We start from the raw sequence: 24,704 nt of genomic DNA on the forward strand, positions 1-24,704 counted from the left end.
TCCCGCTACTTCTCGCATGCTAAGCGAGCGCTCTACCATTTGAGCTAATTCCCCTTTAATGGTGCCAGGGATTCTCATAGGCTTCATCGCAGCTTGATACGAGCAAATCAGATTGTCAGTTGTTTTTTATTTTTATTTTGGCAATGTAGTCTGTGATTGCAAATTTAAAAAAATAATTTAATTAACTAAATAGCAAGTATTTCGACTAGAGGTATGTTTTCAATTTCTTTAAAAAGTAGTCTCAGCTCGTTTATTCAGTCGCTTAGAAATCCACAATCTGTGTCCCGATGCAGCAGCGCTGTGTGCTGTGGCTCGAGCTTGTTTGACGAGGCAGACGATGCAAAAATGCCAATACTTGCTTTTGTATCACACGACAAACTTAAGGTATGCTTTAACGGCTTGGCTGTCTCGAGTTAGTTTGTATTGTTAATGTAACACCTCGTTGTTGCCCAGTCATTGTTTCATATGAAGTAGAGCTTGCCAGTTGGGGGCGACGGTCTGCTAATAAAAGTTAAGACTATATTTGCAAGGATCATTTCTAGAATGAAACACGTTTTGAAGGGATTGGTCTCGGTATCCACCAGGAGGAGTGGCAGTGTTTTCTTCTGAGCACCGAGCTGACAATGAGTGTTGTTATCGGGAACCTACTCGCTGCAAGGAATGACCACTTCAATCTTCAGTCGGGGGTTGCTGAAGGAAGGGGACACATTTTGAGTGTGTATCTCATTCCGGTAGAAACGTAGAAAAAAGAAACCATCAAGCCCACAATTGTTCAGTTGTTTAAATCAATAACCACATTTAAATTGATCATTGCTAATGTCAAAACAATTTAAGAACACTTTAAATAGGGCTTGACTAATATAAAAATATAGCAATGTCTTTTGCACTACGCAGGACTAGATTGAGTTTAAAATAGACATTACATCTGAAAATAACTTGTGCTTACCCCCACTTACAAGGAAGCTGTCAACCTTTGTATTCGTCCTCATAACGTGTTAGAAAATATAAACAGCAGTTGGAGAATACCGAAGTCGATCATCCTAGCATGTTAAACGAGGGCATTTCCCATGTAAGCTACTTCCACTAATAGATCGTTTATACTGTTCTCAATGGTCCGCATCCCAGCCTGAGACCACGATCCATTGGCAGTCGGAGATGTTTTTCAAAGTAATATGTTATTTGAAATATTAAAACAATCTTTAGTTAAATAACACATGTTTCTACACAAAATATTTTTCAGTGACTTCGACAAGTAGCCAGTTTACAACAAAAATGCAATCTGTGTTAGGAACGCTATTTTAGTCCGATTTAAAATGGAAATTAAAATGGTATTGAGTGCTGACAAGAGTTTGGTATCAGCTGTTGATTTCCTTGAAACAATCTTTTATAGTAAAATGAACAAATTGATTCATTTAAAAAATAAGTAAAAGTGAACTGTCAGAAGTGGGATTTGAACCCACGCCTCCATTCGGAGACCGGAACACACAATTCTTTGGAAAGACAGCGTCCTTGAGTCTGGCGCCTTAGACCACTCGGCCATTCTGACAAGCTGCGTTTGCTTTAGTAGAAAACCGCATTATTTCATTTCAGCACAGACTAGGGTTGTCTATTGTATCAAGGCCCGATTGGGTTTATTACGCACATACTAACTTGCTCCATGAATGATGTAATGACAAGTGTAAAAAAAGAATCATATTGAAGCCAACCCACGAAACTAAGATTCTTTATTTCAATATCGGTATAGCTTTAAAGGATGCACGCATTTTACAATAGCAATTGCTATATGACAATGACCAATAAGTAATTGTGTTGCAATACTTTATACAATGTGAACAGAATCAGACATTGCTCCGTTGCCTCGAAGAAACATCTACAATTTGTATTTAAAAAGGACGCCCAACGTGGGGCTCGAACCCACGACCCTGAGATTAAGAGTCTCATGCTCTACCGACTGAGCTAGCCGGGCTGTCGGGAGAAAGTTTCTTTCTTTGAGGCGGGGTGAGAGAGGAAGTACCGACAGGTGCGTGGGACCTGAGATTCGGTGTGCTGCTGCTGTAGACGAGTGTTCTGGAGACGCGCTGTGTCTGTGTCTGCGGTGTTACAGCCGTGTGAGTATATTCCAAAAGTAAAGTGTTGGATAATTCGAGAGCTAGTCTGTTGAATAAAGCTCTGAGACGTGTGGTTAAATCCCGGTCTCATCAATTTTGTTTTGTTAGATTAAAAGTGTTCCAGCAGCAGGTAAATGTCCCCACACCTTTTGGTTCTGTTTACTTATGCTACACCGCTGCTAAACCTGAACGTTGCTGCTAATTATCTTAACTAAACTTGTATTGTTGTTGAATTGCTCTAATATAGTTAAACCTGTAATGTTGCAGCTAACGTTCCCTAATACTGTTAAAACTTGTGTGTATTAACAATCTGGCTTTTGTTGTTGTACCCTTGCTGCGAAGAGCTGTTTCCAATCACCTAGCACTCTTAAAGAGAAGTGTAATCGCTGCTATATGTTGGTCTAATACCCCATGCTTTTAAAATGTGGCTATTGGCTGGCTTTATTCAATTTCCCCTCCTTGTTTTTAGTACAACTTTAATACATTGTATTGTTAGTTATTTGAACTGATTTATGTGACTCATGGATCATTGTAATAAAGCTTTGTGAATTGTTATTCTGCCTTTGTCATTCTGTTGTCATTCCTATTCCAAACCTTTTAATTAATTTTTAGTAGTGTCGGTATTAGGACTCTCACTGGGTGTCACTGGGTGTGGCTGCTACAATCCCATATAGAATGCGACAAAACAGGTCGCCCTCCTTCATATAAACAGAAAAAGAATAAGTACAGACACACACACACAAGTTGATTTACTGCAGCGTCAGACATCGGAGGTTCAGCAGTGTACTGCAATGTTGTGAAAAGACGTGTCTAATTCAGGATGGTTGAGCGAGCTATGGCGCTGCGTTCAGATCACAGTTACCCTGGAAGCGTGGCTTCGAATTCCATTTCTGACACCTCTGTTTGTTCATTAACCACTCAGCCACGGCTACATGCTCTCACGGTTTTCCGTGAAAACAGCCGTATTATTGTCAAAAGAAGCAAACGACACCCGCAGTAATGCTGCAGATGGCAGTATAGGCTAAATAATGAACACAAGTCAAATGCCTTTGTTGAAACTCTATCAGATTTGTACAAGTCAAGCACACGTGGGAAATAATAATACCATATCCTTTCTGCCAACGTTCATAATAATGAATACATCCTTATTTCAAAATACGTAGCTATTTAACTGATCTTTTCAAAACACCCATACACAAAAGCCTTATTTCTACTGAAAAACTAACTTGCTTCATGGCTGCTGCTACAGCACTCGGGCACGTTGTGCCTAGCGTTAGCGGACATAGGAGATAAGAAGACCTACAAAATATCACGCGCTGCAGTTTTTCAGTCCGGGGATTATTACAAATTAGCAGACTGTGCATTAAAATACACATGCATGGTGGGCGTCTCTGTTACAAAGAATTGTCACACTTTGTATTTATCTCCATAATGCGCCGGGACAAAATACGCAGATACTTTAAAATTATTTGGAGAATGCGGGCATCGATCCCGCTACTGCTCGCATGCTAAGCGAGCGCTCTACCATTTGAGCTAATTCCCCTTTAATGGTGCCAGGGATTCTCATAGGCTTCATCGCAGCTTGATACGAGCAAATCAGATTGTCATTTGTTTTTTATTTTTATTTTGGCAATGTAGTCTGTGATTGCAAATTTAAAAAAATAATTTAATTAACTAAATAGCAAGTATTTCGACTAGAGGTATGTTTTCAATTTCTTTAAAAAGTAGTCTCAGCTCGTTTATTCAGTCGCTTAGAAATCCACAATCTGTGTCCCGATGCAGCAGCGCTGTGTGCTGTGGCTCGAGCTTGTTTGACGAGGCAGACGATGCAAAAATGCCAATACTTGCTTTTGTATCACACGACAAACTTAAGGTATACTTTAACGGCTTGGCTGTCTCGAGTTAGTTTGTATTGTTAATGTAACACCTCGTTGTTGCCCAGTCATTGTTTCATATGAAGTAGAGCTTGCCAGTTGGGGGCGACGGTCTGCTAATAAAAGTTAAGACTATATTTGCAAGGATCATTTCTAGAATGAAACACGTTTTGAAGGGATTGGTCTCGGTATCCACCAGGAGGAGTGGCAGTGTTTTCTTCTGAGCACCGAGCTGACAATGAGTGTTGTTATCGGGAACCTATTCGCTGCAAGGAATGACCACTTCAATCTTCAGTCGGGGGTTGCTGAAGGAAGGAGACACATTTTGAGTGTGTATCTCATTCCGGTAGAAACGTAGAAAAAAGAAACCATCAAGCCCACAATTGTTCAGTTGTTTAAATCAATAACCACATTTAAATTGATCATTGCTAATGTCAAAACAATTTAAGAACACTTTAAATAGGGCTTGACTAATATAAAAATATAGCAATGTCTTTTGCACTACGCAGGACTAGATTGAGTTTAAAATAGACATTACATCTGAAAATAACTTGTGCTTACCCCCACTTACAAGGAAGCTGTCAACCTTTGTATTCGTCCTCATAACGTGTTAGAAAATGTAAACAGCAGTTGGAGAATACCGAGGTCGATCATCCTAGCATGTTAAACGAGGGCATTTCTCATGTAAGCTACTTCCACTAATAGATCGTTTATACTGTTCTCAATGGTCCGCATCCCAGCCTGAGACCACGATCCAGTGGCAGTCGGAGATGTTTTTCAAAGTAATATGTTATTTGAAATATTAAAACAATCTTTAGTTAAATAACACATGTTTCTACACAAAATATTTTTCAGTGACTTCGACAAGTAGCCAGTTTACAACAAAAATGCAATCTGTGTTAGGAACGCTATTTTAGTCCGATTTAAAATGGAAATGAAAATGGTATTGAGTGCTGACAAGAGTTTGGTATCAGCTGTTGATTTCGTTGAAACAATCTTTTATAGTAAAATGAACAAATTGATTCATTTAAAAAATAAGTAAAAGTGAACTGTCAGAAGTGGGATTTGAACCCACGCCTCCATTCGGAGACCAGAACACACAATTCTTTGGAAAGACAGCGTCCTTGAGTCTGGCGCCTTAGACCACTCGGCCATTCTGACAAGCTGCGTTTGCTTTAGTAGAAAACCGCATTATTTCATTTCAGCACAGACTAGGGTTGTCTCGTATCAAGGCCCGATTGGGTTTATTACGCACATACTAACTTGCTCCATGAATGATGTAATGACAAGTGTAAAAAAAGAATCAGATTGAAGCCAACCCATGAAAGTAAGATTCTTTATTTCAATATCGGTATAGCTTTAAAGGATGCACACATTTTACAATAGCAATTGCTATATGACAATGACCAATAAGTAATTGTGTTGCAATACTTTATACAATGTGAACAGAATCAGACATTGCTCCGTTGCCTCAAAGAAACATCTACAATTTGTATTTAAAAAGGACGCCCAACGTGGGGCTCGAACCCACGACCCTGAGATTAAGAGTCTCATGCTCTACCGACTGAGCTAGCCGGGCTGTCGGGAGAAAGTTTCTTTCTTTGAGGCGGGGTGAGAGAGGAAGTACCGACAGGTGCGTGGGACCTGAGATTCGGTGTGCTGCTGCTGTAGATGAGTGTTCTGGAGACGCGCTGTGTCTGTGTCTGCGGTGTTACAGCCGTGTGGGTATATTCCAAAAGTAAAGTGTTGGATAATTCGAGAGCTAGTCTGTTGAATAAAGCTCTGAGACGTGTGGTTAAATCCCAGTCTCATCAATTTTGTTTTGTTAGATTAAAAGTGTTCCAGCAGCAGGTAAATGTCCCCACACCTTTTGGTTCTGTTTACTTATGCTACACCGCTGCTAAACCTGAACGTTGCTGCTAATTATCTTAACTAAACTTGTATTGTTGTTGAATTGGTCTAATATAGTTAAACCTGTAATGTTGCAGCTAACGTTCCCTAATACTGTTAAAACTTGTGTGTATTAACAATCTGGCTTTTGTTGTTGTACCCTTGCTGCGAAGAGCTGTTTCCAATCACCTAGCACTCTTAAAGAGAAGTGTAATCGCTGCTATATGTTGGTCTAATACCCCATGCTTTTAAAATGTGGCTATTGGCTGGCTTTATTCAATTTCCCCTCCTTGTTTTTAGTACAACTTTAATACATTGTATTGTTAGTTATTTGAACTGATTTATGTGAATCATGGATCATTGTAATAAAGCTTTGTGAATTGTTATTCTGCCTTTGTCATTCTGTTGTCATTCCTATTCCAAACCTTTTAATTAATTTTTAGTAGTGTCGGTATTAGGACTCTCACTGGGTGTCACTGGGTGTGGCTGCTACAATCCCATATAGAATGCGACAAAACAGGTCGCCCTCCTTCATATAAAAAAAAAAAGTACACACACACACGAGTTGATTTACTGCAGCGTCAGACATCGGAGGTTCAGCAGTGTACTGCAATGTTGTGAAAAGACGTGTCTAATTCAGGATGGTTGAGCTAGCTTTGGCGCTGCATTCAGATCACAGTTACCCTGGAAGCGTGGGTTCGAATTCCATTTCTGACAGCTCTGTTTGTTCATTAACCACTCAGCCACGGCTACATGCTCTCACGGTTTTCCGTGAAAACAGCCGTATTATTGTCAAAAGAAGCAAACGACACCCGCAGTAATGCTGCAAATGGCAGTATAGGCTAAATAATGAACCCAAGCAAATGCCTTTGTTGAAACTCTATCAGATTTGTACAAGTCAAGCACACGTGGGAAATAATAATACAATATCCTTTCTGCCAACGTTCATAATAATGAATACATCCTTATTTCAAAATACGTAGCTATTTAACTGATCTTTTCAAAACACCCATACACAAAAGCCTTATTTCTACTGAAAAACTAACTTGCTTCATGGCTGCTGCTACAGCACTCGGGCACGTTGTGCCTAGCGTTAGCGGACATAGGAGATAAGAAGAACTACAAAATATCACGCGCTGCAGTTTTTCAGTCCGGGGATTATTACAAATTAGCAGACTGTGCATTAAAATACACATGCAGGGTGGGCGTCTCTGTTACAAAGAATTGTCACACTTTGTATTTATCTCCATAATGCGCCGGGACAAAATACGCAGATACTTTAAAATTATTTGGAGAATGCGGGCATAGATCCCGCTACTTCTCGCATGCTAAGCGAGCGCTCTACCATTTGAGCTAATTCCCCTTTAATGGTGCCAGGGATTCTCATAGGCTTCATCGCAGCTTGATACGAGCAAATCAGATTGTCAGTTGTTTTTTATTTTTATTTTGGCAATGTAGTCTGTGATTGCAAATTTAAAAAAATAATTTAATTAACTAAATAGCAAATATTTCGACTAGAGATATGTTTTCAATTTCTTTAAAAAGTAGTCTCAGCTCGTTTATTCAGTCGCTTAGAAATCCACAATCTGTGTCCCGATGCAGCAGCGCTGTGTGCTGTGGCTCGAGCTTGTTTGACGAGGCAGACAATGCAAAAATGCCAATACTTGCTTTTGTATCACGCGACAAACTTAAGGTATGCTTTAACGGCTTGGCTGTCTCGGGTTTGTTTGTATTGTTAATGTAACACCTCGTTGTTGCCCAGTCATTGTTTCATATGAAGTAGAGCTTGCCAGTTGGGGGTGGCGGTCTGCTAATAAAAGTTAAGACTATATTTGCAAGGATCATTTCTAGAATGAAACACGTTTTGAAGGGATTGGTCTCGGTATCCACCAGGAGGAGTGGCAGTGTTTTCTTCTGAGCACCGAGCTGACAATGAGTATTGTTATCGGGAACCTACTCGCTGCAAGGAATGACCACTTCAGTCTTCAGTCGGGGGTTGCTGAAGGAAGCGGACACATTTTGAGTGTGTATCTCATTCCGGTAGAAACGTAGAAAAAAGAAACCATCAAGCCCACAATTGTTCAGTTGTTTAAATCAATAACCACATTTAAATTGATCATTGCTAATGTCAAAACAATTTAAGAACACTTTAAATAGGGCTTGACTAATATAAAAATATAGCAATGTCTTTTGCACTACGCAGGACTAGATTGAGTTTAAAATAGACATTACATCTGAAAATAACTTGTGCTTACCCCCACTTACAAGGAAGCTGTCAACCTTTGTATTCGTCCTCATAACGTGTTAGAAAATGTAAACAGCAGTTGGAGAATACCGAGGTCGATCATCCTAGCATGTTAAACGAGGGCATTTCTCATGTAAGCTACTTCCACTAATAGATCGTTTACAACAAAAATGCAATCTGTGTTAGGAACGCTATTTTAGTCCGATTTAAAATGGAAATGAAAATGGTATTGAGTGCTGACAAGAGTTTGGTATCAGCTGTTGATTTCCTTGAAACAATCTTTTATAGTAAAATGAACAAATTGATTCATTTAAAAAATAAGTAAAAGTGAACTGTCAGAAGTGGGATTTGAACCCACACCTCCATTCGGAGACCAGAACACACAATTCTTTGGAAAGACAGCGTTCTTGAGTCTGGCGCCTTAGACCACTCGGCCATTCTGAAAAGCTGTGTTTGCTTGAGTAGAAAACTGCATTATTTCATTTCAGCACAGACTAGGGTTGTCTATTGTATCAAGGCCCTATTGGGTTTATTACGCACATACTAACTTGCTCCATGAATGATGTAATGACAAGTGTAAAAAAAGAATCAGATTGAAGCCAACCCACGAAAGTAAGATTCTTTATTTCAATATCGGTATAGCTTTAAAGGATGCACGCATTTTACAATAGCAATTGCTATATGACAATGACCAATAAGTAATTGTGTTGCAATACTTTATACAATGTGAACAGAATCAGACATTGCTCCGTTGCCTCGAAGAAACATCTACAATTTGTATTTAAAAAGGACGCCCAACGTGGGGCTCGAACCCACGACCCTGAGATTAAGAGTCTCATGCTCTACCGACTGAGCTAGCCGGGCTGTCGGGAGAAATTTTCTTTCTTTGAGGCGGGGTGAGAGAGGAAGTACCGACAGGTGCGTGGGACCTGAGATTCGGTGTGCTGCTGCTGTAGATGAGTGTTCTGGAGACGCGCTGTGTCTGTGTCTGCGGTGTTACAGCCGTGTGAGTATATTCCAAAAGTAAAGTGTTGGATAATTCGAGAGCTAGTCTGTTGAATAAAGCTCTGAGACGTGTGGTTAAATCCCGGTCTCATCAATTTTGTTTTGTTAGATTAAAAGTGTTCCAGCAGCAGGTAAATGTCCCCACACCTTTTGGTTCTGTTTACTTATGCTACAGCGCTGCTAAACCTGAACGTTGCTGCTAATTATCTTAACTAAACTTGTATTGTTGTTGAATTGCTCTAATATAGTTAAACCTGTAATGTTGCAGCTAACGTTCCCTAATACTGTTAAAACTTGTGTGTATTAACAATCTGGCTTTTGTTGTTGTACCCTTGCTGCGAAGAGCTGTTTCCAATCACCTAGCACTCTTAAAGAGAAGTGTAATCGCTGCTATATGTTGGTCTAATACCCCATGCTTTTAAAATGTGGCTATTGGCTGGCTTTATTCAATTTCCCCTCCTTGTTTTTAGTACAACTTTAATACATTGTATTGTTAGTTATTTGAACTGATTTATGTGACTCATGGATCATTGTAATAAAGCTTTGTGAATTGTTATTCTGCCTTTGTCATTCTGTTGTCATTCCTATTCCAAACCTTTTAATTAATTTTTAGTAGTGTCGGTATTAGGACTCTCACTGGGTGTCACTGGGTGTGGCTGCTACAATCCCATATAGAATGCGACGAAACAGGTCGCCCACCTTAATATAAACAGAAAAAGAATAAGTTCACACACACACCAGGTGATTTACTGCAGCGTCAGACATCGGAGGTTCAGCAGTGTACTGCAATGTTGTGAAAAGACGTGTCTAATTCAGGATGGTTGAGCTAGCTTTGGCGCTGCATTCAGATCACAGTTACCCTGGAAGCGTGGGTTCGAATTCCATTTCTGACAGCTCTGTTTGTTCATTAACCACTCAGCCACGGCTACATGCTCTCACGGTTTTCCGTGAAAACAGCCGTATTATTGTCAAAAGAAGCAAACGACACCCGCAGTAATGCTGCAAATGGCAGTATAGGCTAAATAATGAACCCAAGCAAATGCCTTTGTTGAAACTCTATCAGATTTGTACAAGTCAAGCACACGTGGGAAATAATAATACAATATCCTTTCTGCCAACGTTCATAATAATGAATACATCCTTATTTCAAAATACGTAGCTATTTAACTGATCTTTTCAAAACACCCATACACAAAAGCCTTATTTCTACTGAAAAACTAACTTGCTTCATGGCTGCTGCTACAGCACTCGGGCACGTTGTGCCTAGCGTTAGCGGACATAGGAGATAAGAAGAACTACAAAATATCACGCGCTGCAGTTTTTCAGTCCGGGGATTATTACAAATTAGCAGACTGTGCATTAAAATACACATGCAGGGTGGGCGTCTCTGTTACAAAGAATTGTCACACTTTGTATTTATCTCCATAATGCGCCGGGACAAAATACGCAGATACTTTAAAATTATTTGGAGAATGCGGGCATAGATCCCGCTACTTCTCGCATGCTAAGCGAGCGCTCTACCATTTGAGCTAATTCCCCTTTAATGGTGCCAGGGATTCTCATAGGCTTCATCGCAGCTTGATACGAGCAAATCAGATTGTCAGTTGTTTTTTATTTTTATTTTGGCAATGTAGTCTGTGATTGCAAATTTAAAAAAATAATTTAATTAACTAAATAGCAAATATTTCGACTAGAGATATGTTTTCAATTTCTTTAAAAAGTAGTCTCAGCTCGTTTATTCAGTCGCTTAGAAATCCACAATCTGTGTCCCGATGCAGCAGCGCTGTGTGCTGTGGCTCGAGCTTGTTTGACGAGGCAGACAATGCAAAAATGCCAATACTTGCTTTTGTATCACGCGACAAACTTAAGGTATGCTTTAACGGCTTGGCTGTCTCGGGTTTGTTTGTATTGTTAATGTAACACCTCGTTGTTGCCCAGTCATTGTTTCATATGAAGTAGAGCTTGCCAGTTGGGGGTGGCGGTCTGCTAATAAAAGTTAAGACTATATTTGCAAGGATCATTTCTAGAATGAAACACGTTTTGAAGGGATTGGTCTCGGTATCCACCAGGAGGAGTGGCAGTGTTTTCTTCTGAGCACCGAGCTGACAATGAGTATTGTTATCGGGAACCTACTCGCTGCAAGGAATGACCACTTCAGTCTTCAGTCGGGGGTTGCTGAAGGAAGCGGACACATTTTGAGTGTGTATCTCATTCCGGTAGAAACGTAGAAAAAAGAAACCATCAAGCCCACAATTGTTCAGTTGTTTAAATCAATAACCACATTTAAATTGATCATTGCTAATGTCAAAACAATTTAAGAACACTTTAAATAGGGCTTGACTAATATAAAAATATAGCAATGTCTTTTGCACTACGCAGGACTAGATTGAGTTTAAAATAGACATTACATCTGAAAATAACTTGTGCTTACCCCCACTTACAAGGAAGCTGTCAACCTTTGTATTCGTCCTCATAACGTGTTAGAAAATGTAAACAGCAGTTGGAGAATACCGAGGTCGATCATCCTAGCATGTTAAACGAGGGCATTTCTCATGTAAGCTACTTCCACTAATAGATCGTTTACAACAAAAATGCAATCTGTGTTAGGAACGCTATTTTAGTCCGATTTAAAATGGAAATGAAAATGGTATTGAGTGCTGACAAGAGTTTGGTATCAGCTGTTGATTTCCTTGAAACAATCTTTTATAGTAAAATGAACAAATTGATTCATTTAAAAAATAAGTAAAAGTGAACTGTCAGAAGTGGGATTTGAACCCACACCTCCATTCGGAGACCAGAACACACAATTCTTTGGAAAGACAGCGTTCTTGAGTCTGGCGCCTTAGACCACTCGGCCATTCTGAAAAGCTGTGTTTGCTTGAGTAGAAAACTGCATTATTTCATTTCAGCACAGACTAGGGTTGTCTATTGTATCAAGGCCCTATTGGGTTTATTACGCACATACTAACTTGCTCAATGAATGATGTAATGACAAGTGTAAAAAAAGAATCAGATTGAAGCCAACCCACGAAAGTAAGATTCTTTATTTCAATATCGGTATAGCTTTAAAGGATGCACGCATTTTACAATAGCAATTGCTATATGACAATGACCAATAAGTAATTGTGTTGCAATACTTTATACAATGTGAACAGAATCAGACATTGCTCCGTTGCCTCGAAGAAACATCTACAATTTGTATTTAAAAAGGACGCCCAACGTGGGGCTCGAACCCACGACCCTGAGATTAAGAGTCTCATGCTCTACCGACTGAGCTAGCCGGGCTGTCGGGAGAAATTTTCTTTCTTTGAGGCGGGGTGAGAGAGGAAGTACCGACAGGTGCGTGGGACCTGAGATTCGGTGTGCTGCTGCTGTAGATGAGTGTTCTGGAGACGCGCTGTGTCTGTGTCTGCGGTGTTACAGCCGTGTGAGTATATTCCAAAAGTAAAGTGTTGGATAATTCGAGAGCTAGTCTGTTGAATAAAGCTCTGAGACGTGTGGTTAAATCCCGGTCTCATCAATTTTGTTTTGTTAGATTAAAAGTGTTCCAGCAGCAGGTAAATGTCCCCACACCTTTTGGTTCTGTTTACTTATGCTACAGCGCTGCTAAACCTGAACGTTGCTGCTAATTATCTTAACTAAACTTGTATTGTTGTTGAATTGCTCTAATATAGTTAAACCTGTAATGTTGCAGCTAACGTTCCCTAATACTGTTAAAACTTGTGTGTATTAACAATCTGGCTTTTGTTGTTGTACCCTTGCTGCGAAGAGCTGTTTCCAATCACCTAGCACTCTTAAAGAGAAGTGTAATCGCTGCTATATGTTGGTCTAATACCCCATGCTTTTAAAATGTGGCTATTGGCTGGCTTTATTCAATTTCCCCTCCTTGTTTTTAGTACAACTTTAATACATTGTATTGTTAGTTATTTGAACTGATTTATGTGACTCATGGATCATTGTAATAAAGCTTTGTGAATTGTTATTCTGCCTTTGTCATTCTGTTGTCATTCCTATTCCAAACCTTTTAATTAATTTTTAGTAGTGTCGGTATTAGGACTCTCACTGGGTGTCACTGGGTGTGGCTGCTACAATCCCATATAGAATGCGACGAAACAGGTCGCCCACCTTAATATAAACAGAAAAAGAATAAGTTCACACACACACCAGGTGATTTACTGCAGCGTCAGATATCGGAGGTTCAGCAGTGTACTGCAGTGTTGGGCAAAGTCGTCGGTGTCAGTCAGGATGGCCGAGCGGTCTAAGGCGCTGCGTTCAGGTTGCAGTCTCTCTGGAGGCGTGGGTTCGAATCCCTCTTCTGACAAAGCTTTTTGTTCATTTATTTCTTAAAACGTCCACTGAATGCTTGGTAATTTGATTTGTTTTTCTTGTTAGTATTCAAATCACAAGGTCGTTAAATGAGAGAAAGTCACCGCAAGCCTGCACCTCACCAGATCCTTCACACTGTTAAACTGCCTCATTATGATGAGGCCTCTAATTATGCCTTTCCGATACTTTGAATGTGTTATTGTTCAGTTTAACATGAGAAAATCTTAGTAGAACAATCATAATGTCCGCAGGACTTATTTTCCTCGGCTTCTAGTAACAAGCTTTGAGTGTGTGCAATTGCAATATAATGCAATTGCATTATATGAAAGTTCCTGTTAATTTGTCAGCGGCACAGCTACCGGTGCCACTCAGAGTTGGAGGGAGACGGTCGGCCACTTGCCCATAAAACAATACTTTCCGGGACCATTTCTATAGTGATTTGCCAGCGAAATGCGTTTTTAAAGTGTTTGGACTCGCTATCAACGATGAAGAGTGAGAGTGTTCACTTTTGAGCGTGAAGGAGACAGTGAGTGTTGTTTTTGGCCAACTGCTCGCTGTTATTTATGACCCCTCCAGATTTCCTTAGGGGGCTGGAGGAAGCGGACACGTTCTGAGTGGGTATCTTACCTAAAGGTACGCAAGACGAACTACAGTTGCAAAGCACTGCTGCTTTTTCGACGATTGATTAAAACTATCAATCTGACTGAAAACACGGATCACATTAATTGTGATCGGTTTGATACCAATAGGCTTACATGGCAGGTATTGTGTATAGACAATGTCATTTACACAGAAATGAACACGGACACTGTTTATTAAGGGCTGACTCATTGAAACGATCGAGAGATCTCGGTGTACTGGACAAATATACTGGATTTTTACCATGTCGTAATTGTGCCGCCTGTGATAATGCGTTTGAAACTAGAGATCATGTGAGATAATGTCTGTTACTGGCGGATTGTTTACAAATGTACTCAATTGTGTTACAACTGTTTTGTCTACGAAACATATCTGTAACATTTATGTAATGCCTGTGTGTTTTTTTTTCATGAAGTTAATTTGCTAACAGACTGTTCTGATTTGTTTCTAACCGTGAAGCGATCGCTCTGTTTGCCGTATATTTTCTCTCTGTAAGAGGAGTGTCCTTGTGATCCCATATAGAATGCGACGAAACAGGTCGCCCACCTTAATATAAACTGAAAAAGAATAAGTTTACGCACACACCAGGTGATTTACTGCAGCGTCAGACATTGGAGGTTCAGCAGTGTATTGCAGTGTTGGGCAAAGTCGCCGGTGTCAGTCAGGATGGCCGAGCGGTCTAAGGCGCTGCGTTCAGGTCGCAGTCTCAATGGAGGCGTGCTTCGAATCCCACTTCTGACAAATCTTTTTGTTCATTTATTTCTTAAAACGTCCACTGAATGCTTGGTAATTTGATTTGTTTTTCTTGTTAGTATTCAAATCACAAGGTCGTTAAATGAGAGAAAGTCACCGCAAACCTGCACCTCACCACATCCTTCACACTGTTAAACTGCCTCATTATGACGAGGCCTCTAATTATGCCTTTCCGATACTTTGAATGTGTTATTGTTCAGTTTAACATGAGAACATCTTGGTAGAACAATCATAATGTCCGCAGGACTTATTTTCCTCGGGTTCTAGTAGCAAGTTTTGAGTGTGTGGCCGGTTAGCTCAGTTGGTTAGAGCGTGGTGCTAATAACGCCAAGGTCGCGGGTTCGATCCCCGTACGGGCCACGGCTTTTCTTCTTTAAAGAAACCACAGCATTTGTAATTGTGCCAAAATGAACATTCTTTAACAAAATGAACCGAAGCGATATGAAGTACAACCAGAAATATTTCAGACTTCCTGAGCTTTAAACATGTATTAACAATGAACACATACAATCAATTAAAAACAAAGCTTACTTAGTCGGCAGGATTCGAACCTGCGCGGGGAAACCCCAATGGATTTCAAGTCCATCGCCTTAACCACTCGGCCACGACTACATGCTCGCCCGGTTAGTTGTGAAAATATCCAAAAGAAGTAACGGCTCACGCAGTAATGCTGTAGATGGCAGTATAGGCTAATGAACCAAAGTCAAATGCCTTTGTTGAAACTGTCAGATTTGTACAAGGCAAGCACACGTGGGAAAAGTAAATACAATATACTTTCTGTTAACGTTCATAATAATGAATACATCTTTATTTCAAAATACGTAGCTATTTAACTGTTCTTTTCAAAACACCCCCATCCACAAAAACAAAGTAGATATTTATTTCAACTGAAAAACTGACTTGCTTCATGGCTGCTGCCAGAGCACTCGAGCACGTTCTGGCTAGCGTGAGCGGACTAAGCAGATAACAAGATCTACAAAATATCACATGCCAATGAAACTTACCATAATTATGTTCATTTTATTATTATTTATTTAGCAGACGCCTTTATCCGTGGCGACTTACAGAGACTAGGGTGTGTGAACTATGCATCAGCTGCAGAGTCACTTACAGTTACATCTCACCCGAAAACAGAGCACAAGAAAGTTAAGTGACTTGCTCAGGGGCACACAATGAGTCAGTGGCTGAGGTGGGATTTGTACCGGGGGACCTCCTGGTTACAAGCCCTTTATCTTTAACCACTGGACCACACAGCCTCCTACAACAAAATCACACCCCAGAGGGACTCGAAACAACAATCCCTGGCTTAGAAAGACAGTGCCTTATCCATTAGGCCGCAAGGGCTGACACGAAAAGCACATTTGGTAGTACTAAAGAAAGTGGGAACAATAGTATCGTGGTTTAATACATCATATCCAAGCCATCGTTGGTGTTCAAACACAACAGAGTGTTACATTGGGAAAGGGACGTACTTGTCAGTACGTATTTGACATTCATGTGGGAAGATTTAAGATTGTGAAGAAGTTTAAATATGCTACGTATTTGCGCATTGGGAACCTTACATAAATTAGGTTTTTGATTAATGCCACTTTCTTACGGACAGTAATCAAGGTGACGATACAAGACCAGAGCCAATAAAGCAGTTATTTTCCTTTCCTTTCATTACCATATTCTAGTGTGCTTGTTCAGAATATGCGTGAATCATGAAAACGTCTTGCTAATATGTGAACAAAGCCAGCATTCACTTTATTGATCACCATGTGGATTAACCGCTATTGGAACACACATGATTGTTTTAAAGATGTTAATAGACTTTTAATGTACACGTTTTAGAGCTAAACGTTTGTTGAGACAGGTCAAGCGCTGTAGCAGTGTTTAACTATTTCCTGGATGTTTGCCTTTTGGTCTTACTCTGGAAAAAGTAATAATAATAATAAAAAGTAGTCAAAACCATTTTTTGAGAAACCGCATTTGGGAGAAAAACTAACAGTTTGGAAACACATATGCAAAGGCATTGGATTCTATTGTGGTGTTTCCGAACTGTTGAACGTTTCTCATTACATGCAGGTTTACTGGCTTAACAAAAAGGCGATTGACGAAAAGAATGCTGTCTCGATAGCAAAATCGCGTCAAGCTGAAATAGCTCAGTTGGGAGAGCGTTAGACTGTAACGGTCCCTGCTTCGATACCGGGTTTTTGCAAACAGCACGACTAGGGTTATTTTTTTCTTAATTAATTTTTTGAATTAAAAAAAGCACATTTTTTCTTCAGTGTAATTAGAGGAAATAAAAACGTATTATAGTGCCATTTTCTAATGCAATAAAGAAATGCAAAAAGCATCATCTCTGCGTGGGCTTGAAACACCAAAATTTCGATTAACAGCCGAACGTGCTAACCGATTATGGTGTTTTATTAGATAACACCCTGGGAGCTCAACAGAATAGTGTGTATGCATAGAGCTAAAATGGAAACCAAATATATATGATTCAAATGGGAATCGTATTCAGATTTTAAGCACAAATTTGATAGACTTCACAGTGCAAAGGAGGAAGGCAGACAATGCAAATGAGGCAACTGGCTCCTACTTTTTAAATCATACGAGAAACTTGAACCCAATTAAGCTTTTAACCGCCTGCAGTTTGGAATGAGTTTGAAATGTTGTTGTAACACCTCAATGGGCAACAGCAATTGCATTATATGAAAGCTCCTGTTTATTTGTCAGCGGCACAGCTACCAGTGCCACTCAGAGTTGGAGGGAGACGGTCAGCCACTTGCCCATAAAACAATACTTTCAGGGATCATTTCTATAGTGGCTGCACTCAGCGTTTATTAACAAATAAAAAGGTTTTAAACGGTACACAAAACAGGACACGGCACTTGCGCCAAAATAAACAGACATACAAAACGACTAAACACTAAACAGACGGTGCAGGACAGACGAACAAACACGGTGAGCAGATTTAACTATTACTTTTACTATTATTACTTTACTTCACCTCCGTCTCCAATCCCGTTCTCCACTCACTGAACACCTAACCACGAGTGACTAAACTTGCATCTATTTATACTGTTGTGCTGGGATTCAATTACTAATTAATAATTCACTTGAATCCCAGCACGTGAATTAATTCTGTGCAACCCCGTGCTCACATATTATATTTTAAATGCACGTGCGTGATGTGCAATCCCGTGCCTAAATATAATTATACACTTTTTAAATACACGTGAAACACAGACCCGTTTATATCCCGTGTACCAATGACTATACACCAACATTTACACACGCACGCAACATACAACACATAAATGCACACAGGGGCGGGGCGCATTGCCACATATACCCCCCCTTGTGCGCAGCACACATGGCCTCAACGGCCACCTCCCCCCTTAAAAATCCAGCAGTCCAGGACAAAGTCTCGGGCTGGGAAGGGAGGCTTCAGTGGGCCCATGGCTGGCCATGTTGTCAGCACCCCTGCCGGTAGTGGAACGGCTGACAGCCTGTTGGTCCACTCCTGCAGCGAAACTGCTGCTGGGGAAAGTGGTCTCCTGACCTCTCCCCCTGTCTTTGTAGCCGGTAGCTCCCTTTGGTGGGGCTCCGACCACAGTACTGCCGGCAGCGAAGAAGCTGCAGTGGGAGCAGGTCTCCGGACCTCCCCCACGATCTCCGGCAGCGAAACTGCTGCAGTGGGAGCAGGTCTCCAGACCTCCCCCACGATCTCCGGCAGCGAAACTGCTGCTGGGGTTGGTGGTCTCCAGACCTCCTCCCCCTTCTTCGTGGCCAGCAGCTCCCCTTTCTGGGGCTCCGGCTACAGTACTCCCTGCGGAGGTACGGGCAGCAGAGGCAGCTCCTGCTCCTCTGCTCCGGGCGGTGGCGGAGGCAGAGGCAGCTCCAGCTCCTCTGCTCCTGGCGGTGGCGGAGGCAGAGGCAGCTCCAGCTCCTCTGCTCCTGGCGGTGGTGGAGGCAGAGGCAGCTCCAGCTCCTCTGCTCCTGGCGGTGGTGGAACCAGCAGGTATTCACCCTCTGCTGGTGGAGGTGGGAGGGGCAAGCAGTCCTCCCACTGCGGTGGAGGTGGAACCAGCAGGCATTCACCCTCTGCTGGTGGAGGTGGGACCAGCAGGTATTCACCCTCTGCTGGTGGAGGTGGGAGGCGCAAGCAGTCCTCCCACTGCGGTGGAGGTGGAACCAGCAGGGATTCTCCCTCTACTGGCAGCTTGGGTCCTAGGGCTGTGGAAGCCCCGACTTCCCTCTCTTCGGGCTGTGGACGCACCGACTCCTCCCTTTTGGGCTGTGGACGCCCCGACTCCTCCCTGTTGGGCTGTGGACGCACCGACTCCTCCCTGTTGGGCTGTGGACGCACCAACTCCTCCCTGTTGGGCTGTGGACGCACCGACTCCTCCCTGTTGGGCTGTGGACACACCGACTCCTCCCTTTTGGGCTGTGGACGTTCGGGCTCCTCCCACTCAGGCGTAGGACATTCGGGCTCCTCCCACTCAGGCGTAGGACGTTCGGGCTCCTCCCGCTTGGGCTGTGGATGCTCAGGCTCCTCCCGCTTGGGCTGTGGAGGCAAAACCAGCAGGCATTCTTCCTCTGCTGGTGGAGACGGGGACAGCAGGCATTCTTCCTCTGCTGGTGGACCTGCTACCTGGGCTGCTGTTCCACTTATAATTGCCTCCAGGTAGCTGAGGACCAACCCCACACCTTCCTCCCAGGTGCTTACGGTCTGTTCCCTCGCATATGCCTCCCATCGCTCTCTGTCCATAAACTGCAGGAACTGGACGACTACTGGTATAGGCTGGGCCTCCGGCCCAGCATTTTCCAGCATCCAGTCCCGCACTTTGATGGCGTCTTCTGCCATTTTTTTTTTTTTTATTTTATTTTTTTTTAAATCCAAAACTGTGCTTCCTGCTCTGGCCTGAGTCCTGGAGGCGCTGTCGATCCCACGCAGGACACCACGTGTCACAAAGACGGCCAGAGTGGGTGGCGTCAGACCAGACAGGAATACACAGACAGAGACGGTGGTGATGATGAGCTGAGTGCAATGGCTGCACTCAGCGTTTATTAACAAATAAAAAGGTTTTAAACGGTACACAAAACAGGACACGGCACTTGCGCCAAAATAAACAGACATACAAAACGACTAAACACTAAACAGACAATGCAGGACAGACGAACAAACACGGTGAGCAGATTTAACTATTACTTTTACTATTATTACTTTACTTCACCTCCGTCTCCAATCCCGTTCTCCACTCACCGAACACCTAACCACGAGTGACTAAACGTGCATCTATTTATACTGTTGTGCTGGGATTCAATTACTAATTAATAATTCACTTGAATCCCAGCACGTGAATTAATTCTGTGCAACCCCGTGCTCACATATTATATTTTAAATGCACGTGCGTGATGTGCAATCCCGTGCCTAAATATAATTATACACTTTTTAAATACACGTGAAACACAGACCCGTTTATATCCCGTGTACCAATGACTATACACCAACATTTACACACGCACGCAACATACAACACATAAATGCACACAGGGGCGGGGCGCATTGCCACATATACCCACTTTTTTATAATTCTTAATTGAACAAGTTTGTGACCACTTTGAGATAATTACATGTCGGATTAAGGTGTCTGGCCAGACTAACTGCAATCAATTAAGTTGCAGATGGGGAGTTTCTTACCGCATTATATGTGGTTGGTGTCACATATCCCCCCCCAAACAAGAGGCACAACTGGGTTTAAAACCAAAGTAGGGTTTTAAGTTAACTACATTTAAGGTGTCACACTTGTGATCACCAAACTGCACTCGATAATTAACCGGTCCAAGTCGCTTCATTACTGTAAATGGACCAGTCCATTTGGGCGCAAGCTTAGCTGAAAACTTAGAAGCAGCTTCAGATAAAGGGTGTGACCTAACCCAGACCAAATCACCCTCCTCAAATGTTACATATTTATGTTTGGAGTTGTAATACTTGGCCTGCCTAGTCTGAGCCTTATCTACATTACTAACCACCTGATGAACTAACTGCTGTTGCCTTTCAAGTAAGTTTTGTCTTAACGACTCTTGCTGGGGAGCTACATTACAAAGCCGATCCAATGGCCCTTTTAATCTTCGCCCCAATGCCCGTTAAGTGGGACTAAATCCTGTGGATTCCTGGCGAGCAGAATTGATGGTGAATCGGAATCAGCAAATCCACTTATCCCATTCTTCATTGTTATTCCCCACATAAGAGGCGATCATTGTCTTCACCGTGCAGTTTATAAGTTCTGTGAGGTTGATTTGCAGGTGGTATGCTGTAGTGAGCTTGTTCACAACTCCCCAGGTCTTACAGATACCTTTCAGGAGTTGACTGGTGAACTGGCTCCCTCTGTCAGACACCAAATAGCGTAGTGTGCCCCATCGAGTAAAGATGTCCCTAATCAGGATGTTAATAATCCGGGGAGTCTTGCCATCTCATAATGGAAAAAAACTCAACCCATTTTGAGTAATAATCAACAACTACCACAAGTATGGTGTTACCGCTCTTACTGCGGGGAAATGGGCCCATCAGGTCGATTCTAAGCATTTCTCTCTGTTCGGGAACAGTGGTGGATTGTAAAATTCCTGCAGGTTTTGTGTTCGATGCCTTATACTGCTGACAGGTCTGGCATTCCTTAGTATGTCTCCAAGTTTCCTTGCGAATCTCTGGCCACCAGGCCACCTCCAGCATTCTGAGAAGTGTCTTTAGCCTGCCCAGATGTCCCCCTAGTGGATTGTTGTGGAAGTACTGTAAGAAAGTTGATGTTAACTCAGAGGGGACCACAAGCTGAAACTTGAATGCATCGCCTTTGATTGGTACCCGCCTATATACAACTCCCTGGTGTTCCACATAGGTGATGCGGTCAGGTTTGGTGGTGGTGTTGGAAGATGTTAATGAAGCGAGGATCTCCTGGATGTTCTTATCCCTTGACTGAGAGGCCGCAATTTCGTCAAACAAAACAGGCAAATCCAAGCTGAAGCTCTGTGAATTGCTGGAGTAGACTGCAATATTGGATGGACCAGATACTGGAACCTTCGATAAAGCATCAGGAACGGTATTGAGACTTCCTTTTCGATACAGCACAGTGAAGTCAAATTGTTGAAGTCTGAGTGTCCATCTAGTGAGCCGGGAGGATGTCTTTGGACAATTGAAGGCCCAGGCTAGAGCTGCATGGTCGGTTACAACTTCAAATTGACCAGACTGCACCCAGCTACCTCCAGACCCTCATCTCTCCCTACACCCCCACTCGACCTCTCCGCTCCTCCTGCACTAGAGGACTGGCTCTACCTCCTCTACGCTCCCCTGCCTCCAGAGCCCGCTCCTTCTCCACCCTCACTCCGCAGTGGTGGAATGACCTACCTACAGATGTCAGGACCACCCAGTCCCTGACCACATTCCGGCGCCTCCTTAAGACTCACCTCTTCAGACAGCACCTGTAGAACTCCTCTGTTTTTCCTCTGGGACACTATCATCCTCCCTTAAATGCGCTTTATTTGCTCTTATCTGCCCCCTATTTTACTGCATTTAATCCTGTACTTCAGAATACTGTAATCTGCCAAGTGTTTAATCTGTAGTATTTTGTATTTAATCATATCTTGATGTAACTATCACTGTCACTGTTATCTGCTGTATTATTGAATTGTATTTTGTCACACTTGTACTTGCTTGAACCAAAGTCATTGTATTTATCTTGCTCTTATTGTATTACTTGTACAGTAACACTTGAAATGTATTTGTTTACGATTGTAAGTCGCCCTGGATAAGGGATCTCCTAAGAAATAAATAATAATAATAATAATAATTGTATTCCTTCCAAGAAATAACGCCATTTCTCCACAGCCCAAACGATTGCCAAACACTCCTTCTCTGAAGTGGAATAGTTCTTTTCAGCACTACTGAGGATTCGGGATGAGAAGGCAATAACATGCTCTCCATCATCAAAGTTCTGAGCCATCACTGTGTCACAGGGTGACTTAATGTTTATAACTTATTTTTTTGTTTGTGTGCACTTTTATTCTAGGTATCTTAAAGCACCTTATAAGATTTCTGTATTAGTTGTATATTAAAGGAAATGAAAGTTTAGGAACCATTTGATTGCAAAATACAACCACGTTTATAATATATAAATGTTTTTGGAAGATTTTTACGATATGATTGAATGTTTGTTAATCGTTTTTGCAGCTGCCAGAGGTACACACAGTAAGAATGCACGAGTTATTTGAGAGTTGTTTTGAGCACGTTTTATAAAATGTTCTATTGGTTTGGTATTTAAGTTTGATTTTGCTTTATTTGGAGTGAATTGTATGTATTATATATATATATTTTTTTATGACAGTATGTACACGTTTTTATTATATTAAATTTGGTCTTACCTTGTGTCTTGGTGTGGGACGGCGCTAGGCTGGGAAGGAGCTGAGAGCGAGTGATGTCACTTCCAGTGGGAGGTTTTAAGCAATTTCCGCAATGATGCTGGGAAATGTAGTTTGTACAAATACTGTTAATGGGTCTTGCCAATTGATTCGCTCTGGATAGTTAAGGGAGGAGTTTGATGGATATAAAAGCGCGGAGATAGAGGCAACAGAGAGAACTGCGAGAGACAGGGAGTGTGCCACAGAAGAGAGCCAGAGAACCAGAGAGACGGCAGAAGAGCGCTGCAAGAGCCACAGGAGTTCCTGAGAGAGCAGAGACATGGAGAACAGAGGCTGGGATCCAAGAGGAATTTTCAGGACTAAATGTATTAGTAGAACAAGCAGGCTGTACTGGAGAGTGGATTCAGGACTAAAAGAGTGCAGTTTAAAAGGGAAGTAGCCAGACCACTTTTAATGATTAGTACATTGCCTAATAGGGTTTATGACCCGCTTGCTGTTTAGGGACCCTAGTGCACCTTTATATTTTCTCTGCTAGAGTGATACCTGTGTTTTTAAAAGGAGATAAACCCAATATTTGGTATTTGCCTGTAACTTGTAATTTATGGTTCTTGCACCTGTTCTATTGATATAAATATCTATGATAGAGAGTGGCATTTTGGGGTGTTGCATTTTAAATTACCTGTGGCTATAGGTTGTGCTCTTTAAATATATGGATTGGTATAGTTAACTATAAAGAAATATATTTTAATCTCTGTTGGGGTGTTTTGTATACTGCATAATTGTGAGTCACTCAGTGCTGTTGCTTTTTTTGTCTCCAGGGGGGGTGCCTGCCACATCCAGGGAGGAGCTTGGCACCAGTGTGGGGGGGTCACTAGCTGCACCTTTTCCTGGAGCGGTTGATGAGGATCCAGTGGTGTCTATTGTGACTTTGGCCTGAAAATTATTTCTTTTGTATACTTTTGCACCCTAGCAAAGTAGTGGGTGCTTTTATTATTTTCTTTTGATACTTTGTGCACTAGTAAATTGGTGTGTGCCTTGTGTTTTTTTATTTTTATTTTTGGTAACCCTGGTACTACCGAAATGGTATTATCATATTTTAATGATTTTATAAGGATAATACACATTGTTTATTGTGAAATGGTACAACTGTCTGCCTTTCTTGTCATGGTCGATCTGTTCTGAGTTCCAACTGGTCATAATTACGAACCTGTGTTGTGTTTTAGTGTTGCTAGGGTCCTAGTGCCCCATATATTTAGTCACTAGGTGGCGTAGTTGGCTACTGTTTGAATTTAAACCCCAAAAGAGTGTCCCGTGACAAATGCACGGAAACATTCAAATCCAAACACGTCAAAAAACGAAATAGTGCGGAATAGAAATAAAGAAGGCTTTGACATCGACGTGATTTGAACACGCAACCTTCTGATCTGGAGTCAGACGCGCTACCGTTGCGCCACGAAGTCCGGG

The 24,704-nt window shown here is 41.8% G+C and overlaps 17 non-coding genes across 17 annotated transcripts; 7 read left to right on the top strand and 10 right to left on the bottom strand.

The window, feature by feature from the left end:
• The first annotated feature begins 513 nt into the window (after positions 1-513).
• Positions 514-719, top strand: LOC131705534 (small nucleolar RNA U3). The gene has a single exon (XR_009310487.1). It is a non-coding gene; the product is annotated as a small nucleolar RNA U3 (small nucleolar RNA).
• A 716-nt stretch (positions 720-1,435) lies between these two features.
• On the bottom strand, positions 1,436-1,546 carry trnal-caa (transfer RNA leucine (anticodon CAA)). Its single transcript has 2 exons — positions 1,509-1,546; positions 1,436-1,481 (listed from the first exon to the last, which is right to left on the bottom strand). It is a non-coding gene; the product is annotated as a tRNA-Leu (tRNA).
• Positions 1,547-1,893: 347 nt separating this feature from the next.
• trnak-cuu (transfer RNA lysine (anticodon CUU)) lies at positions 1,894-1,966 on the bottom strand. The gene has a single exon. It is a non-coding gene; the product is annotated as a tRNA-Lys (tRNA).
• Positions 1,967-4,110: 2,144 nt separating this feature from the next.
• LOC131705549 (small nucleolar RNA U3) lies at positions 4,111-4,316 on the top strand. The gene has a single exon (XR_009310502.1). It is a non-coding gene; the product is annotated as a small nucleolar RNA U3 (small nucleolar RNA).
• Positions 4,317-5,032: 716 nt separating this feature from the next.
• trnal-caa (transfer RNA leucine (anticodon CAA)) lies at positions 5,033-5,143 on the bottom strand. The gene is made up of 2 exons: positions 5,106-5,143; positions 5,033-5,078 (listed from the first exon to the last, which is right to left on the bottom strand). It is a non-coding gene; the product is annotated as a tRNA-Leu (tRNA).
• A 345-nt stretch (positions 5,144-5,488) lies between these two features.
• On the bottom strand, positions 5,489-5,561 carry trnak-cuu (transfer RNA lysine (anticodon CUU)). Its single transcript has one exon. It is a non-coding gene; the product is annotated as a tRNA-Lys (tRNA).
• A 2,133-nt stretch (positions 5,562-7,694) lies between these two features.
• LOC131705571 (small nucleolar RNA U3) lies at positions 7,695-7,900 on the top strand. Its single transcript, XR_009310523.1, has one exon. It is a non-coding gene; the product is annotated as a small nucleolar RNA U3 (small nucleolar RNA).
• A 550-nt stretch (positions 7,901-8,450) lies between these two features.
• On the bottom strand, positions 8,451-8,561 carry trnal-caa (transfer RNA leucine (anticodon CAA)). Its single transcript has 2 exons — positions 8,524-8,561; positions 8,451-8,496 (listed from the first exon to the last, which is right to left on the bottom strand). It is a non-coding gene; the product is annotated as a tRNA-Leu (tRNA).
• Positions 8,562-8,908: 347 nt separating this feature from the next.
• Positions 8,909-8,981, bottom strand: trnak-cuu (transfer RNA lysine (anticodon CUU)). The gene has a single exon. It is a non-coding gene; the product is annotated as a tRNA-Lys (tRNA).
• A 2,139-nt stretch (positions 8,982-11,120) lies between these two features.
• LOC131705572 (small nucleolar RNA U3) lies at positions 11,121-11,326 on the top strand. The gene has a single exon (XR_009310524.1). It is a non-coding gene; the product is annotated as a small nucleolar RNA U3 (small nucleolar RNA).
• A 550-nt stretch (positions 11,327-11,876) lies between these two features.
• trnal-caa (transfer RNA leucine (anticodon CAA)) lies at positions 11,877-11,987 on the bottom strand. The gene is made up of 2 exons: positions 11,950-11,987; positions 11,877-11,922 (listed from the first exon to the last, which is right to left on the bottom strand). It is a non-coding gene; the product is annotated as a tRNA-Leu (tRNA).
• A 347-nt stretch (positions 11,988-12,334) lies between these two features.
• Positions 12,335-12,407, bottom strand: trnak-cuu (transfer RNA lysine (anticodon CUU)). The gene has a single exon. It is a non-coding gene; the product is annotated as a tRNA-Lys (tRNA).
• Positions 12,408-13,361: 954 nt separating this feature from the next.
• trnal-cag (transfer RNA leucine (anticodon CAG)) lies at positions 13,362-13,443 on the top strand. Its single transcript has one exon. It is a non-coding gene; the product is annotated as a tRNA-Leu (tRNA).
• Positions 13,444-13,852: 409 nt separating this feature from the next.
• On the top strand, positions 13,853-14,067 carry LOC131705444 (small nucleolar RNA U3). The gene has a single exon (XR_009310400.1). It is a non-coding gene; the product is annotated as a small nucleolar RNA U3 (small nucleolar RNA).
• A 1,059-nt stretch (positions 14,068-15,126) lies between these two features.
• trnai-aau (transfer RNA isoleucine (anticodon AAU)) lies at positions 15,127-15,200 on the top strand. Its single transcript has one exon. It is a non-coding gene; the product is annotated as a tRNA-Ile (tRNA).
• A 170-nt stretch (positions 15,201-15,370) lies between these two features.
• trnas-uga (transfer RNA serine (anticodon UGA)) lies at positions 15,371-15,452 on the bottom strand. Its single transcript has one exon. It is a non-coding gene; the product is annotated as a tRNA-Ser (tRNA).
• A 9,176-nt stretch (positions 15,453-24,628) lies between these two features.
• Positions 24,629-24,700, bottom strand: trnaw-cca (transfer RNA tryptophan (anticodon CCA)). The gene has a single exon. It is a non-coding gene; the product is annotated as a tRNA-Trp (tRNA).
• Between the last annotated feature and the right edge of the window lie 4 nt (positions 24,701-24,704).

Source organism: Acipenser ruthenus, chromosome 35 (genome assembly GCF_902713425.1).
Source record: "Acipenser ruthenus chromosome 35, fAciRut3.2 maternal haplotype, whole genome shotgun sequence".
In the NCBI taxonomy this organism is placed as follows: domain Eukaryota; kingdom Metazoa; phylum Chordata; class Actinopteri; order Acipenseriformes; family Acipenseridae; genus Acipenser; species Acipenser ruthenus.